This window comes from Littorina saxatilis, linkage group LG1, assembly GCF_037325665.1.
Source record: "Littorina saxatilis isolate snail1 linkage group LG1, US_GU_Lsax_2.0, whole genome shotgun sequence".
Taxonomy (NCBI): Eukaryota; Metazoa; Mollusca; class Gastropoda; order Littorinimorpha; family Littorinidae; genus Littorina; species Littorina saxatilis.
Genome location: NC_090245.1, coordinates 89,631,502 through 89,648,710, shown reverse-complemented (window position 1 = coordinate 89,648,710; position 17,209 = coordinate 89,631,502). Strand labels below are relative to the sequence as shown.

The following is a 17,209-nucleotide window of genomic DNA, read 5'->3' as shown; positions in this document are numbered from 1 at the left end:
GAGGGGGGGGGGGGGGGGGGGGGGGGGGGGGGGTATTCATTGTTGTCGGGAAATTTTCTCAAAGAGATTCAGGGTGCTGGCCTTGGGGATAGCGTGCAGCAACGGAGTCGCGGCGCTATCAACTTAACGACTTAGTTGTCTTTTCTGTTGTCCACTCCCTCGTGCATTCACAAGTTCTGCGTTTTGCCGTTGTCCTGTAGTGGTTTTGTTTCGCTTTGTGGTTCTGCTAGATCTTTCAATTATTGTTCTTACAGGGTTGACGCTGGTGAAGAGTAAGTTGGAAGTGGCGACCTGCGAATCAAAAGGAAAATAACGCTTGCAATGCGAGTTCTTCGTTGTGTTCGTGCGTGTGTGTGCGCGTGCGTGCGCGTGCGTGCGTGCGTTTGTGTGTGTGCCATTAGCACGTTATGAATAGGCTAACCCCATCAATCGCGGTGCGTCTGCTGTGAAAATATAGTGCAGAGCTGACAACATTTTTAAAACCGATTATCAGAAACGACCGGATGCTTGCCTGAAAAATACCACATTGTCCTTGACTTCGTTACTTTGAAACACTACTTACAACAAAATTTTGAGTAATCTTTTAAGATAATTTTTTTCTTTTTGTCATTGACATTGTCATTTCTTCTTAGATTTTGTAATGCTTGTGTGTTGTTGTAATGCATGTGTTAGATACTGTGATTGTGATAGAGCTTCATCTTAATTTCCTGTGCATGATTAATAAGTATTGTCCTCGTAATTGTTGTTATAGAATCCGCACTCTGCATAAACGTTGACAGTTACGACAGCCACGACGACGTTGGTTTCGTTACGTCGCGCCTCGTATATTGGTTTTTAACGCGCTAGTATAATTTACGAATACACGCACTGCCATGGCCAAACAGCGCTGCACTTGCCGTAGGAGCAGAACTTGTCATGCAGGTTAAAAAAAAATCGATATCGGTTTGGAATTGGTCTATCGAAATCCGGATCTGCTCTTTCTGGGGAAAATGGGTCACAGGTACGCATGCACACACGCTCGAACAATGCGCAGCACCCTTCGCCAGCCCACTCCCAGTTTTCAACTCCAATATGTACAGGCACAGGTACGATTAAACAAACAAAAAAGACACGTGTCAAAGCAATAAGATACGTGAATAATCATTCAAATCTGAGCGAGCTGTAAAAGCTATTCAGCCTAAACCTACTCTCAACCGTGACTCTTGCCATGTTGTTTATGTCACGTGTCTTCATGGTTGGCAATCAACACAGACAGACAGTCGAAAGGAAGGGCGGCCGGGCAAACGAACATATGTATGCGCACTGCAAGGGAACACACGATACATGAGTATGTAAAAAAACAAGTAGCCCCCCCCCCCCCCTCCATCTCCATTGATGTATCTCTCTCTTTCAAACACAAAGACTGCCAGACAGCCAGACAGACAGCCAGACTCACACACACACACAAACACATACACACACACCCATACACACACAAACACACACACCCATACACACACATACACAAACATACACACATACAAACACATGTTCACACACACACACACACACACACACACACACACACACACACACACACACACAGTCACAAAAACACCACTACGTTTGCCTTTGGCGAGAAACTACTACCTATTTTATTCATGTTTTTATTACTTAATTAGTGGAAGAATCTGTTGTAATGTATGTTTGATGGTGTATGCTTTTAATCAAGCGTTGCTGACTATGAATGTAGATGTAAATGCTTGTATAACTGTGTTTGAATTTTAAATGTGTCAAGCGCAAAGAGCATAATTGTAAAGTTATGATGTTGCGCTATATAAATGCTCATTTATTATTATTATTATTATGTAATGCAGGTAACTAGTGATTATAAACATAATAATAATAACGTGCCGAAATATTGATTATAGATATAAACGTACCTAACCTGGTTACTGGTGTGTTTTCTTTTTGTTTTCTTTTTATTTACATAATCATAGAGTATAGCAATTCCCTTGCACCCCGCCCCTTCGTCTTACCTGGCCTACTTAATGCGTCGGTTGTCTGTGAAAAGAGCAAGCCGGAAGAAAAAACGCCCTCTACTGTTCCTTCGATAGAACTTTCACACAACCTTTTTCTAAATTAATAAAAGCAAAACAAAAACAAAAAACAAAAATAGCAGCCAGCAAAATATAGCTAACACACTGTACTGACCTTAGTGCCATAGAAAAACTGCACAATGTCAATGTGACCATAATGTGACTCTCCGTGTTGATGTGTACGTCGCCATGGTGGATCTCTACCCCACAGGCGCAAGCCAAGGTGCGACTGTGGAGTCACTGGCACGTGACACAGAGACAGGGAATAAATTCACTTGCACATCAAAACATTAAAAGAAAAAAAAAGGTATTACAACGTTTCACAGTACACTAGTCATATTGGTGGGTTTTTAAATTTAAAAAAAAAAAATTCTTTTATACACACATACACATAACATACAGCATACACAGAATTTACCAGCATAAGATATGATTGTCTTAGCGCATACACGCGCATATACCTACACAAGACACATACATAGACAATAGGGTGGGTGGTTGAAAGGACATGGGGGAGGGGGGTAACTGATGTTGAGGGGGGGTAGGTGGGGTAGGTGGAAATGTTCATACGAAATCAATCAATACAATTATCCTATGGCATCAATGAAAAAAGTGTCTATAATTATAGACACCAATTCTTTGCAAATTTCCCATAATAATTATTTACACTAGCATTATACTTTTCGATAAAAAACCTAGGTTTAACAATTTTCACAAAAACGTTTAGTGTTGGGACTGTCTTATTTAATTTGGCTCCAAATATACTTTCTTTGGCAAGGATGATAAATAAATCAAAAACAGCATCCGTATGAAAGTTGTCTAAATACCCTAACATGACAAGCTCTTAATTTTGACAAATTCAAATTACTGCAATGTGTGAAATTTAGGCATAACCATTCTGTGAAATCAGACCAAAAAAGCTTAACTCTTGTGCACTCCCAAAACAAATGTTCTAAGGTTTGCTCTTCCTGTGTACAAAAGTTACATAGTGATGTGTCAGAAATTTTCATCAAAAATAACAGGCGTTGAGTGGGAACAATTCTATGTAGTATTTCATATTGGAACCACCTGAGGTATATATGTCTTGTGTAGTTCACCTTATTGTCAAAAACGCCTTTTTAACATTTACATCAAAATTCAATAAATTAGACCATTTTTTCGTGCACTGTAAATTGCCATCAATTTTCACAAGATGGGTAAGCCTATATATATATGTTTTACTCCCCCTTTAGACAGTTCTTTCCATACAACACAATCACCAATATGAAAAGCATTGTTTAAAACTGCATCCAACTTTAATCTTTTATGATAATTCTTAACTGAGCGCATAACGCCTTCAAAAAACACAAAATTCAGTTGTAAATTTGGATGTTTGAATTTAAAATCGTTATATGACAAAACATCATCGGCTCCCATCAAGTGACCGACTGTAATAATGTCGTTTTCCATCCAATTCCTGTTAAATATAACCTTTTTATCAATGCAAATATGTACATTATGATACAGACTCTCTGAGGCAAAATCACACAAGGAGATGGGGACACATTTGCATGCATAATGCTTATAATGTTTGAAAACATCTCTCCAGAAAGGATTCTGAACTCTTTGCATCAATATGTTTCCAAACTCACCTCGTCTCTTGTGAATTATACGTACGCGTGGACACAGACACAGGCAAACTTGTAAAAGCGGTTTAGTTACTTTTCCTTCGCTACAGTACACATAGTCTTACTAGATAAGGAGCCAACAGGGGGTGTGCTCTCCTGCCTAATACTAATACAGGTGTCAGTTGACAAGAGTGGAGCTCCCACCTATGATATAATTAAAAGATCTATCTGCGTTGTCCGCCGACCTCCCCTTCAATGTACAGTTAGAAAATACTCGAAGCCAGCAAACACAACAGAATAGCGGATAGGTTTCAACGTAAGTATATAAACCTTCGTAAATGTACCAGTACAAATCAAAATCAGAGAACACTGAATAGGTTATGACAAAATGAGAAAGGAGAAAGAAGAATACGAGACACTTAGAGGCACGACCACACCCAAATGTACGTCCGTATATTTTCTGTGATATATTGTATGCTTTGATTTTTTTTGCAATGATGTTTAGCCATAGTCCGTTATACGCGTAGGTGTGCGAGAATATGTAAGCGCAGTGCTTTAAAGATGTCCATGTGGGAATGTGTAAGTGGGCGTAGTCGAATGTCCATGTGGGAATGTGTAAGTGGAGCATATAAGAATGCCCATGTGTGAATGTGTAAGTGGAGCGTATAAGAATGTGTAAGTGGAGCGTGGTCGAATGTCCATGTGTGAATGGGTAAGTTGAGCGTATAAGAATGTCCATGTGTGCGATGTGTAAGTGAGACATGGATGTGTTCATGACTGAATGCGTAAGCACAATGCAAGGAATGGCCAGAGAGGTATGTGGGAGGTGTGTTTATCACCTGCCCTGTTATTGAGGGCTATATGTCTTATGTAAAAACAATGTCCTGTTTGTATTATTGTTATGTACCACGCCTGAATTTCTCTATGAGATAATAAAGTATTCTTATTCTTATTCTTAAACCATTGCGAACAAAACATCACAGAATCACAGAACGTGCAACAATAAGCAAATGAGAGAAATAAATGGTCAGGACGGCTCAGCTTTTTTTGTAGTCGATGAAGTAGACCCTCATAGACCCTCCTCCTACAGCCTCAAACAGACACAAACACACACACACACACACTGCACACACACACACACACACGCACACACACACACACCCAAACACACACACACACATGCACACACACGCACACACCCATGCACACACACTCTCTCCCTTTCTCTCTATCTGACACACTCAGTGTCTCCCTCTCTCGCCCCCCCTCTCTCTCTCTCTCTCTCTCTCTCTCTCTCTCTTTCCCTTATTCTCTCTTTCCTCTTCATTCCCACCCTGCCCCGAACCCCTTCAATGTCAAACACTTTAGAAATATACACACACAATCTCTTGCAACAAAATCCAGCATTGTTCACATTGGAAACCCATAGATCACACGCAATGCAAACGCAAACTACCTGATCGACTCACCTGCAAACGAACTCCTCCCGTCACCGAGAGAAAATCTGTTGCTTGTGGCTTCTCAAGGAAAAATTAAGTCTACCTAACCGGAGAAACAAATAAAATTCACTCGGACAAAATCCACAAGTGTCTGAAACAACAGTACTGGGGTGCGTTGCCTAGAGCTAACGATCTGTTCGCGAAGAGAGAAAAAGTTTTTATGTTGTAGGCAACGCTATGTTCGTGGCGAACTGTTCTACCCTCTCTACCTACTTTCAACTAATTGTGTCACAGAGAGAGAGACAGAGAGAGACAGTGAGAGAGGTAAAGAGAAAGAGAGAGCGAGAGAGAGAAGGGGAAGACAGACGGACAGAGACTGAGAGACATAAAGAATGTGTGTGTGAGAGAGAGAGAGAGAGAGAGAGAGAGAGAGAGAGAGAGAGAGAGAGAGAAAGAGAAAGAAAGAGAGAGAGAAAGAAAGAGAGAGAGAAACGCACGCGTGCCAAAGAAGTGAGAGAAAGAGATAGAGGGACAGGGACAAACATACTGACAGTGTGACTGAAGTATATGGGTTCATCGACAGAGAGAGAGAGAAATAGAGAGAGAGAGAAAGAGAGGAGGAGGAGAAGAGAGAGAGAGCGAAAGAGAGAGTGAGAGAGAGAGAGAGAATAAGAGCAAAAAAGATAAGAGAGAGAGACTTTCAGACGGACACAAAGGGAGACAGACAGATATAGAGAGAGATAGAAAGAAAGAAAAAGACATAGGGAGAGGGATACGGGGGAGAGAGAAAGAAAGAAATAATGAGAAAGAGAGAGACAGAGACGTAGACAGAGAGACGGGCACATAGGTACTGAGAGAGAAAGAGAGAGACAGAGAGAGAGAGAGAGCACGTAAGACAGACAGAGAGACTGTGATAGAGAGAAAGAGAGAGAGAGAGAGAGAGAGAGACAATGACAATGACAATTCTTTATTTTACGAGGGTAACAGAATAAGCATTGGTATACTTTTTTCTCTCTAGAGAGAGAGAGAGAGAGAGAGAGAGAGAGAGAGAGAGAGAGAGAGAGAGAGAGAGAGAGAGAGAGAGAGAGAGAGAGTCAAACAGCAAGTTCAATTCAGTACAGTGCAATGGTTTCTGGCGTGCCACCTCTCAGGTACGTTACAGAATGCTCCGCACAAACCCCCGTTGCCTAGACCATTCTCGGCGAGCGGTCGCCATTGTTATGCTTCAGTGACCCCAGACAATGGTACTCGTACCGAGCGCTTGCTAACGTTCGCGAGCGTCACAACAAAACTATGCGTTGCCTAGAAAACGTTTGCAAACGTTCTGTGCAAAAGCCACGTCGACACGTCTCTCCTAATTTAATGTTTAATGACATGGAAATTCCTGTGAAACAAAAGTAGATCCAAAAGTAGTATTTACTGCCGCGCATCACACAATCCAAGAGAGGCTACACTTGCCTACCTTGCGATTAAACGGTCGAGTTACTGCCCTTGCATATTATAAGATGTTTGATGGGTTGTTGACAGATCAGCTTTTTTGTCGGTCCGAGGGGGAGCATATCGTGTTTTGTTTTATATTTATTGACCAAAGCCGAATAAGTGTAAAATCAACACAGGGAGCCATGCTTTGAAACACGAGTTCCGTTTTGATAATACATGCTTTGGGGCCCTTGCACGTTGTTGCAATCAAAGCTGGCGTGTGGAAGCAACTTTCTGTGTTTTGAGTTCATACAATGTTGAGATAAGTATGTCAGGTTTGAGGATGCACAGTTCTGTAGGTTCCTCTCAGTATTCCACCCCCTCGGTTTTCAGTTGTAAATATTAAGCTTAGTTTATTGAATGTGGAAGCTACGTTGGGTCAAAGGTCACAGAAGATTTGCATCGTGTAGCAAGGCACGTTGGGTCAAAGGTCACAGAAGATTTGCGTCGTGCAGCGAAGGAAAGAATCGCGATCTTGTTTCCGACACATTGCCTCTTTGTTTTTCATTCGACCTGTCATTCTACTTGCTCTGCTTTGTTAGATGTTTGCATTTCTTGTTGCTATGTTCTTTGCTTTTATTATCATTTCTTATTTGCGCTTCGTTTATTGATACAACGTCTTGTGCACGGGTTAAAATGTGTGTGTCAGGGGTCAATTGGTTTGACTTGAACTTGACGTTTGTGTTTTTCCGAACGTCTGTGTATCGAAACACAGATGCCCACACTCCATGATTTTGTAAGAAGACAAAACATATCGCTAGGTTTCATTTGTTTATGACCTTTTATGAAGTAGTTTTGTTTTCTGTTTACTTTTGCCAGTTTGCCAGTTCGTTTTTGGAACTTTGCAAAGCAGTGTCGTCTGTCCAGGTCTAAGGAAACGCCAATAAAAAGAGCCGAAGAATCCGCGAGCATTTCTATTGGGTTTGCTTTTGGTGTGTGTGTGTGTATTAGGCAAAAAAAAAAAAAATAGGTCTGTTTACGGTAACCCGACCGACCTTAGTTTTTTCGCGCGACCCTAGACTTTTTTTTGGCATTTGGGGGGGAAAAAAAAAAATCTTGTTTTTTTTGCAAAATAACGTAAAAATATGGTTTTTTGGAGGAAAAAAAAAAAAAAAAAAAAAAAAACAATCCCGACCTACCGACCCTATTTTTTGGGCCTATGTTACCGTAAACAGACCTATTTTTTTTTTTGGCCTTAACACAATTTTAATGATTTGCATTTTTACACATGCATGTGTTATGAATATATAGCTTGGCTGCTTGTGTACTTTAGAAATAATAAATAGCTGACTTTTTCATCAGTGTGTGGCTGTGTAAATACCGTAGTTGTGCCGGTGTGTGTGCGTGTACTGTATGATAATTAAAGGACAGTTTGTGCATCAGCGGTTTTGTGTGTGCCAAGAATTTAGAGTACATTTCACCAGTTGTGTTTACTAGTGCAGCACGTCTAGCACATATCACTCTGCGCTGATGTGTGTACAGTGAAACCCCCCTTTTAAGACTCCCTCTCTTCTGAGATTTCGGTTCATTGGGTCTAGATGCATTAACCCACCTTTTTAGAATCCCTCTCTTTTACAACAGAAATTTCTTGAATTCTCTTCGATTTTGAGAGGTCTTAAAAGGGGGGTTCCGTTGTATATTTGTATCACCTCTTCATGTGGTATTATTCAGTAGTCAACAGTTTTGATACCACATGTAAACCTGTACTTTTTCTACTTGTGAGCCAGAATAAATTTGTTAGAGAAAAGGATCTCCATTTAAGAGAGACAATCGCATCACAAGTCATTCAACGAAATAGCAGCCACAGACATTATTACAAGCACCCATTCTCTCCCCTGAGTAATAAATTCAGTAAAATTGAACATTCTGAAAGGTCAGATTTTATTTGTGCAAGAAAAAGAAAAAAAATACAAAGATCTTAAAATTAAAAGCAAAAAGTATAAGCAATTAAAAGGAATGAATATTGCTATTTCCAGGGTCCCCACTGGTTTTTAGAAACAAAATTCCATGACTTTTCCATGACTTTCCATGAGCCTCAATAACATTTTCCATGACTAGATCCACAGGTCGCCATTTCCGAACACGCAAACTTTTTACGTCTTGTCACTGCCAGTTTTGACACTGGCTTGCTTTGCACTGAATTTGAGTCAGTTTCTACGCAGTGTCTCTTCGACAAGCAAGTCAAGCATTTGCTACGCAGTCAAATTATCGGTAATGTTTGCTGGTCCTGTCATTTCACTAAACTGGACCACAAGAAACAACTCGAAAGAAAGTTTCAAACTCATCATCCTCCATCTTGCTTGTCGAAGCGCTAAAGTACTTTATCGATGCAAAAACAAAAGCAGAAACCTTCGACGAAACCGACTCAAATGCAGCGCAGACGACACGACGAGATAACGGAAGGAAGTGAGCCTCGCTTTGGCTCAAGTGCCGTTAAAAATACCGTTATTCTCGTATGCAAATACGAACGAGAAGTTGAACAAGCCTTGTGCTGGCGACGCAAATCGCTGCTGGCTGGCAAAGGGGGGGGGGGGGGGGGGGGGGGGGGGTGGCTGGGCGACGAAAATAGCCGCTGGCGTGCTAAAGGTTAATTTTTTTTCTTATTTTTGTTAAATTCCATGACTTACCATGACTGGAATTGAAATTCCATGACTTTCCAGGCCTGGAAAATTAAAAATCAAATTCCATGACTTTCCAGGTTTTCCATGACCTGTACGAACCCTGATAGCAGAAGATATCATCACACAGTCCGTCAATATTGGGTAAAGTTCACTGCTGCATTGCTGCACTGTTTAGTGAAGAGACATATTGCCACATAAACACATCCGTTCAAGAGTTGAGTAGTGAACATACTGTAAGCCTATGTAATACTATGTTTTGATGTTTCTTTTAACTCTTAAATTGCATGCTTTCTTTATTCCTTTCAACTTTCATCTGCTATGAAACATACTAACATGGTAATTTGTTTGTAATACTTAGTATTACATGCACATTCATGTGTTCAACAAGAAATGATGTGGCATCCAAAACAAAAACATTGTGAGATGAAACACATATGGAGAGTGGGAATATGAATTACACACTGCATGAAATGTAATACTGTTTTTCCAAATGCGGCTTTTTGTAAACTTCATCGATAACAGATAAAAAGCTGCTCATGAGATAAATGCTCTTGACTTGTCTCCATAACTTTTGTTCTCAGGCAGTATTTTTTTTTCAACTGTCAGGTAGTATCTAAGCTTGTAAGTCTGGTAGAACAATGACTGTCTCGGTGTTCTGTGTAAAATGTCATATTTTAGTAAAAAATACAAATAATGTACATTGTTCTGTATTACTGTACTTCATAATTCACCTTCTCCTTTCCCTCACCCTCACCACCAACCCAGGAGTTACATTGAATGACAACAAGCTTCAGCTTTCAGCACCTTCGCCAGTATTTAAAGTCCACTAATAATTGCAAATATTTACACAAAAACTAAGTTAAAGTGATAGAAAAGTAATAACAATGCAGTTAAGATGAAACAAAGCTTTCTCGGCAAAGATACAAACCAAACAATGTTACATAATATGTATAGTGTCTTTAATGTCTTATAGTAGGGTGTTCTGAAAGTCCTTAGAATCTCATATTATCGCACAGCTCATCGTTATTTTGACACGCCATTTTCTGGAATGATCCTTCCAGAGGTGCCATACCCTTTGACAATCTGTAGAAGTACCTTTCTAACACGTCGGCGAGAGTGTTTTTTGCCGATACCCCCTATGACCCTCGCTTACTCTCGGACGGCAGCATCCGGGCTCTCGTAACAGGTTCCTCCGAGCTTTTTCTTTACATGTTAAAACGGGAAAACGTCGCAAGGGGCCAATTCAGGAAAACATAGTGAACGAAACATCAGGCAGACACCCTAAGCTATCAGAAATTCGATTGATTTGGAAGCTGTGGAAAACGGGACGTTGCGGTGTAGCATCAACCCTCCAGTACCCGTTTATGGCGCCAGGCTTTAAACACCACGAGTAGGCAATGATGCACAAACCGCTCTAAGGTAACCGTACGCGGCTCCCCTAGTAGAATTGGGGCAATATGTCCTTAATTTAACAACGTGGGACCACCTTTTTCTTGCCAGTGTTTTGAGATCATCCATATTTGATAGGGGTGGAGCCGTTTAGGAACATCCAAACGGCTGATTGCCCGGGGATAAAATTGATAGACACAAGTCCCATCGCCCGTGTCAAATTTTCCAGAAGCCTTACACTCTATATAGTGACATTCGAAGAGCATTTTTATGCACCATTCGAGACGTACCCCATTTTGTACACATGAAAGAGAACAGGCATCCGCTGTCTGCAACGATTGTATACCCCTTGATGCTTGTTCCAGATCACATTTAAGGGTGCTGATTTAAGTCTCTATGTGTCCTTTACCTCCGTGTCTGTGATTCGTGCATCATCTCTCGTCAAATTGTCAACGGCAGCAACGTTTGTTGCAGTAACAACATTCAACTGTCGGTCTGGATGGGTGTCATCTTTGGAGATCTGTCTGACCCGATTTAAAATCATTGTACCAGTTGTAAGTACTCGCTTTGGAAGGTGCTTTCTTCCCAAAAGATTCCTACAATTTATAGAAAATGTGAGAAACATAACAATCCTTTATGACATTTTTTATACATCATGGCTCTAAACTCGCTTTTTTGTGCTCCATTACAGGCAAGTAAAGATGGACGGGTAGTGTTCTTTAAGAGCTGTTTTCTTTGCAGAGGAAACTTCGAGATACATGAAAATTTGTGCCATCGCCGATGAAAGATTGCAGTATGCATACGACATTGTAAATATCATGAGGCATTGCAAGGAGCTTGGAGTCTAAGCACTTCCAGAACGCCCCTCGGTACATTATGAAAACATAGTGAAAAACAAACACATCGACCGAAACCTATACACACCTCTATACCGGGGGTGTAATGAAACATCAGGCAGACACCCTGTCATATACACTATACATGTGACACTCGTATAGTGTCGTTAGAGAAAAAAACAAATCAAAAGAAGTATTCCTCTGGGAAAACCTGAGACTCGGTCTCACAGCTGCCAAATCTCAACAGATTTAAGATGGAACATAAAATTGATGCAAAAAAACTTGAGCAAAATCTGAAACAATTTGGTGTAAACTGCAACTGCTACCAAAATATTTTAGTGTTGTCGATGATCAAAGATGAAAATAATGTAATTTCTGCAGAAACAAACAAACAAATTTGCCCTAAATATTCAGACTGTACAAAAAACAGGCAGGGCAGTACTAATACCCTTAAAATACAATTATCAGGTAACATACAGTAACAACATGCTAAGAATACTGCCAACACTATAGTCTACAGATCTATACATGCATACAATCAAAGATAAAAATATATATAAAAAAGGCAGCAGCTAAGCTCTTGTGAAACAGTACATGTGCAACATAAAAGATGAAGAAAAATGATAACAGATATAATCTTCTTGTGAAACAATACATGTAAAAGACAAAAAGCAAGAACAATAGCATATGATATTAGGTTCAATGCTGCCAACAACTTATGGTCAGATCTGGGGAATTGAGTTACAGGATTCATGTTTTGTTCCTTCGTTTCTATAACAGCAGAACACTAATATCTACTACAAAAGGGCAACTGTCGGGTTGTCTGGCCAAAATTCGCGTGCAAAAACGCGTTTCTAAATAGATCTAACAAAAGACTGTTGATTTGGTCCACAAGAACACACTTTTATAAACAGGTTGAAACCAAAAAAATGTGTGAAACTTGCTGCTAGTACTCACAATCTGGGGGACAACGTAGCTGTCGGCGAGTCGAAACACTCGAAATCCGCAACCGACAACTCTGTCAGTACTAGAAGAGCCGACGCAGTGTTAGCCTCTGGCCAACCTGCTGTGACGTCACTCAAGGACAACGATAGGCTGATTCGAAGACTACAGTATAGCGTTATCACTGGGACATCTGTAATGCTCTAAACATGATTGATTCTTACAAAATAAAGTATTAAGGGTGGCGGTATCTTCTAACATCTTACTTTACCTTTTTATTTCCTTTCATCTGACTGACTATAACGTTCACAGGTCATTTCCCATCCACGTGTTTAAATTATTTGAACCTCTGTAAATTAATCCCCATTTTAAGACTCCCTCCCTTTTAAGACCTGATTTGTTCAGACCGTTGGAGGCCGTGTAAGGGAGGTTCCACTGTAAGTGGAAGACATGTGATATGTCAAGTTGCCTTGATTTAGGTAGTTGATAATTTCACTTATTTTCACTCTGTTTTTTGATAAGGCACGGTTCTTTAGTTTCCTGGTGTGCTTCAAATAATGCTCTTTATCAACCCGAAACAGATAAATCTAAAGCATATTTTAATTGGTCTAATTTACACACTAACTTGTATCATGTTATTTTGAAGTATAGGGTCCTTTTTACAGTGATTCGCGAAGGCCTCTTTACAGGTCCATATTGGGCGCCAAGGCTCCTAATATGAACCATTTGTGATTTTGTTTGTATCTAATTTTTGCTGAACGTCTGTCAAAGCTAATTCACTCTAATTAGGCCTAACCGTTAACCTAAGAGAGAAGGACTACCAAACACAACAGGAAACTTCTTCGCAAGGACACAAGCTACTTATCAGCATACAACAAAAAGTGGTCCATATTAGGAGCCCTTCCCCTAGCTGCCAGTTCAATGAGGATTTCAATGTTAGTCCAGTCTGGGAAATCCTCTTCTGAATCGGTTCGCTTCTTGTACTGAAAACAGAGTCACAGATGAATGATTCAGGAGGCTAATACTGTTGTGTGAGCACATCACATTGAAATGAGAGTGGTGTATACTCTGGTCTTGCTGTTGAATGTGTGTGTGTGTGTGTGTGTGTGTGTGTGTGTGTGTGTGTGTGTGTGTGTGTGTGTGTGTGTGTATGTGTGTGTGTGTGTGTGTGTGTGTGTGTGTGTGTGTGTGATATTTCTCTGCATCATTGCATGACCAAGAGGGCGAATTGCAAACTTAAAGTGATTGAACACTTGGTTAATTTGCGGGAACAATTTTACCAAGTAAAAGCACATGTCAGTTTCTGAAATGCCACACTCAAACTAAGGTGTTGAGAGAAGACAGCCCGCTTATAATTATTACATGAGAAATATTTTCAGATTATTTAATTTTAATTACACTGTGTAAAGGGTTCACACACACACACACACACACACACACACACACACAGACACACACACACACACACACACACACAGACACACACACACACACACACACACACACAAACACAAACACACACACAAACATATACAACTTCCAATGCACTTACGTTCAAGCTGGTGAACCCTCTCCTCAAGTTTTTTGACTTGAGCTGGAACACAGACATAGAGTTATCAATGACAGTGTTTTAAGTGATGATGGAAGGTGGATAACAGACTTTGTCATCATTTTCACGAGTTTTCATTCACAAGCACCTGGTAAATAAATCTCATGTTCCCCGGGGAATAAACCCCCGGTTATCATAGTTGCAGGAAGCCCTATTACATGGATAATCAAAAGCAAACCCAATAGAAACGCTCGAGGATTCTTCGGCTCTTTTCATTGGCGTTTCCCCAGACCTAAACAGACGACAAGACACTGCTTTGCAAAGTTCCAAAAACCAACTGGCAAACTGGCAAAAGTAAACAAAAAAAACAAAACTACTTCAATAAATTCGTCACAAACATACCTACCGATATGTCATGTCTTCTTACAAAGTCATGGAGTGCGTGTATCTTTGTGTGAGAAACACGAACGTCAAGTTCAAGTCAAACCAATTGACCCCTGAGCTGACACACACATTTTGACCCGTGCACAAGACGTTGTATCGATAAACGAAGCACAAATAAGAAATAATGATAAAAGCAAAGAAAATAGCAACAAGATATGCAAACATCTTACAAAGCCGAGCAAGCAGATTGACAGGTCTAATGAAAAACAAAGAGGTACTGAGTCGGAAACAAGATCGCGATTCTTTCCTTCGCTGCACGACGCAAATCTTCTGTGACCTTTGACTCAACGTAGCTTCCACATTCGATTACTAAGCTTAATACTCACAACTGAAAGCCGAGGGAGTGGAATACCGAGATGAACAAACAGAACTGTGCATCCTCAAACCTGACATATTCATTCCAACATTTTATGAACTCTAAAATACAGAAAGTTGCTTTCACACGCCAGCTTTGATTGCCAGTGGTTATCCGTACGGAACTCGTGTGGTTATCAGCACGGAACCCGTGTTTCAAAGCATGGCTCCCTGTGTTGATTGTTATCTTATTTTCTCACTACCAAAATGATGACAAAAACGATGTTTGATGGTTTGTTGTCAGACCAGCTTTTTTTGTCGGTCCTCGGGGGGCATATCGACTTTTGTTTCATATTTATTGACCGCGGCCTTCGGCCTTGGTCAATAAATATGAAACAAAAGACGATATGCTCCCCCTCGGACGACACAAAAGCTGGTCTGTCAACAACCCATCAAACATCTTATAATATCATTTAAAAACAAACAAGTCGCGTAAGGCGAAAATACAACATTTAGTCAAGTAGCTGTCGAACTCACAGAATGAAACTGAACGCAATGCAATTTTTCAGCAAGACCGTATACTCGTAGCATTGTCAGTCCACCGCTCATGGCAAAGGCAGTGAAATTGACAAGAAGAGCGGTTTAGTAGTTGCGCTGAGAAGGATAGCACGCTTCTCTGTACCTCTCTTCCTTTTAACTTTCTGAGCATGTTTTTAATCCAAACATATCATATCTATATATTTTTGGAATCAGGAACCGACAAGGAATAAGATGAAAGTGTTCTTAAATTGATTTCGACAATTTAATTTTGATAATAATTTTTATATATTTAATTTTCAGAGCTTGTTTTTAATCCAAATATAACATATTTATATGTTTTTGAAATCAGAAAATGATGGAGAATAAGATAAACGTAAATTTGGATCGTTTTATAAAAATAATAATTTTTTTACAATTTTCAGATTTTTAATGACCAAAGTCATCAATTAATTTTTAAGCCACCAAGCTGAAATGCAATACCGAAGTCCGGGCTTCGTCGAACGTTACTTGACCAAAATTTCAACCAATTTGGTTGAAAAATGAGAGCGTGACAGTGCCGCCTCAACTTTCACGAAAAGCCGGATATGACGTCATCAAAGACATTTATCCAAAAAATGAACAAAACGTCTGGAGATACCATACTCAGGATCTCTCATGTCAAGTTTCATAAAGATCGGTCCAGTAGTTTTCTCTGAATCGCTCTACACACACACACACACACACACACACACACACACACCATATGACCCTCGTCTCGATTCCCCCCTCTACGTTAATACATTTAGTCAAAACTTGACTAAATGTAAAAAGGTAATCTTAAACTTTTATGAACGACGTTAAACGTTTCTGTTCATTGTATCATCACTGTGTCACAGGGAAATGTCCAGATTTAATAAAAACTAAACAATAAATCACTGTTCTATAGCGCAAGTCCCGATAACAGCTCCGCGTGCTTTACAATTCCAATACAAAAAAACCCCATAAAAACCACACACAGAAATACAACTTAAACTAACATAGCTACAAGACTAAGCACAGTCAACAACAGTACACACAAAAACAATCAAACAAGAAATGATAAACTCTCTTTTCACACAAATAGATATAGGGCCTATAGAGGGTGTGCCGAAGAAAAATTTCCATTTTTATGTAATATTTTAATGGACAATAAAGTGCTGTTATTGTTATTGTTATTATTGTTATTGTTATATATATATACACTTTAAGCATTCCCCTACAGAATTAGTTCCTACATACTGTATAAGTGTGTTGGACTTACTTCTAGCAAGCTGGGTCTCCTTCACATAACGGTTTTTCTGGGCAACTTGTTTTTCCATCTCACTCCTCAAGTCCGCCTCCTTTCTGTGCCAGTCTTGAATGGCCAACGCATTCAGCTGAACTTCCGCTGTGGACAAATAAACAGAGGATATAGATTTCAGGACTGTGGCATGTACATGTTAAAGAGGCCCCCCCCCCCCCCCCCTGTCCTTAAAAAGGAGGGTCTTAAGACGGGGGTTCCACTGGCTGTAGACTATATGTTACTATATGTTTACGGATGCAAAAACACTGAACAGCAGGACTTTGAGAAAACAGAGGGATCAGTTGTTACGGCTATCATGGGTTGTAGCCGCCTAGTTTGAATGTTTTTATTGTGCCGCTGACAAAAAAAGTAAAGGAAGAAACTGAATGTGTGTATCTTCTTGGCTGGTGAACCATACTATTATTTGATTGCTAATTATAAAATGTGTGAGACAGAGATCAGATAGGAAGATTGCAGACAAGCAAACGTTTTGACGAATTGACCATCAAAAGGAAGAAATGACGTTTGTGTGCGTGTGTTCCCAAGCTTGCGTAGTTGCGAAAGTACTGCATGTGTGTGTGTATGTGTGAGAGAGAGAGAGAGAGAGAGAGAGAGAGAGAGAGAGAGAGAGAGAGAGAGAGAGAGAGAGAGAGAGAGAGAGAGAGAGAGAGAGAGTGTGTCAGAGAAAGAG

The 17,209-nt window shown here is 40.1% G+C and overlaps 1 protein-coding gene and 1 long non-coding RNA gene across 3 annotated transcripts in view; both read right to left on the bottom strand.

The window, feature by feature from the left end:
- LOC138983647 (adventurous-gliding motility protein Z-like) overlaps window positions 1–17,209 on the bottom strand; it is a 165,972-nt gene that overhangs the window by 83,499 nt on the left and 65,264 nt on the right. The window lies entirely within an intron of this gene.
- On the bottom strand, window positions 36–5,451 carry LOC138958575 (uncharacterized). Of its 2 annotated transcripts, none has more exons than XR_011453442.1 (3): window positions 5,155–5,451; window positions 2,194–2,318; window positions 36–291 (listed from the first exon to the last, which is right to left on the bottom strand). It is a non-coding gene; the product is annotated as an uncharacterized lncRNA (long non-coding RNA). The 2 variants fall into 2 exon arrangements; XR_011453444.1 differs by lacking the exon at window positions 5,155–5,451 and adding an exon at window positions 3,710–4,073.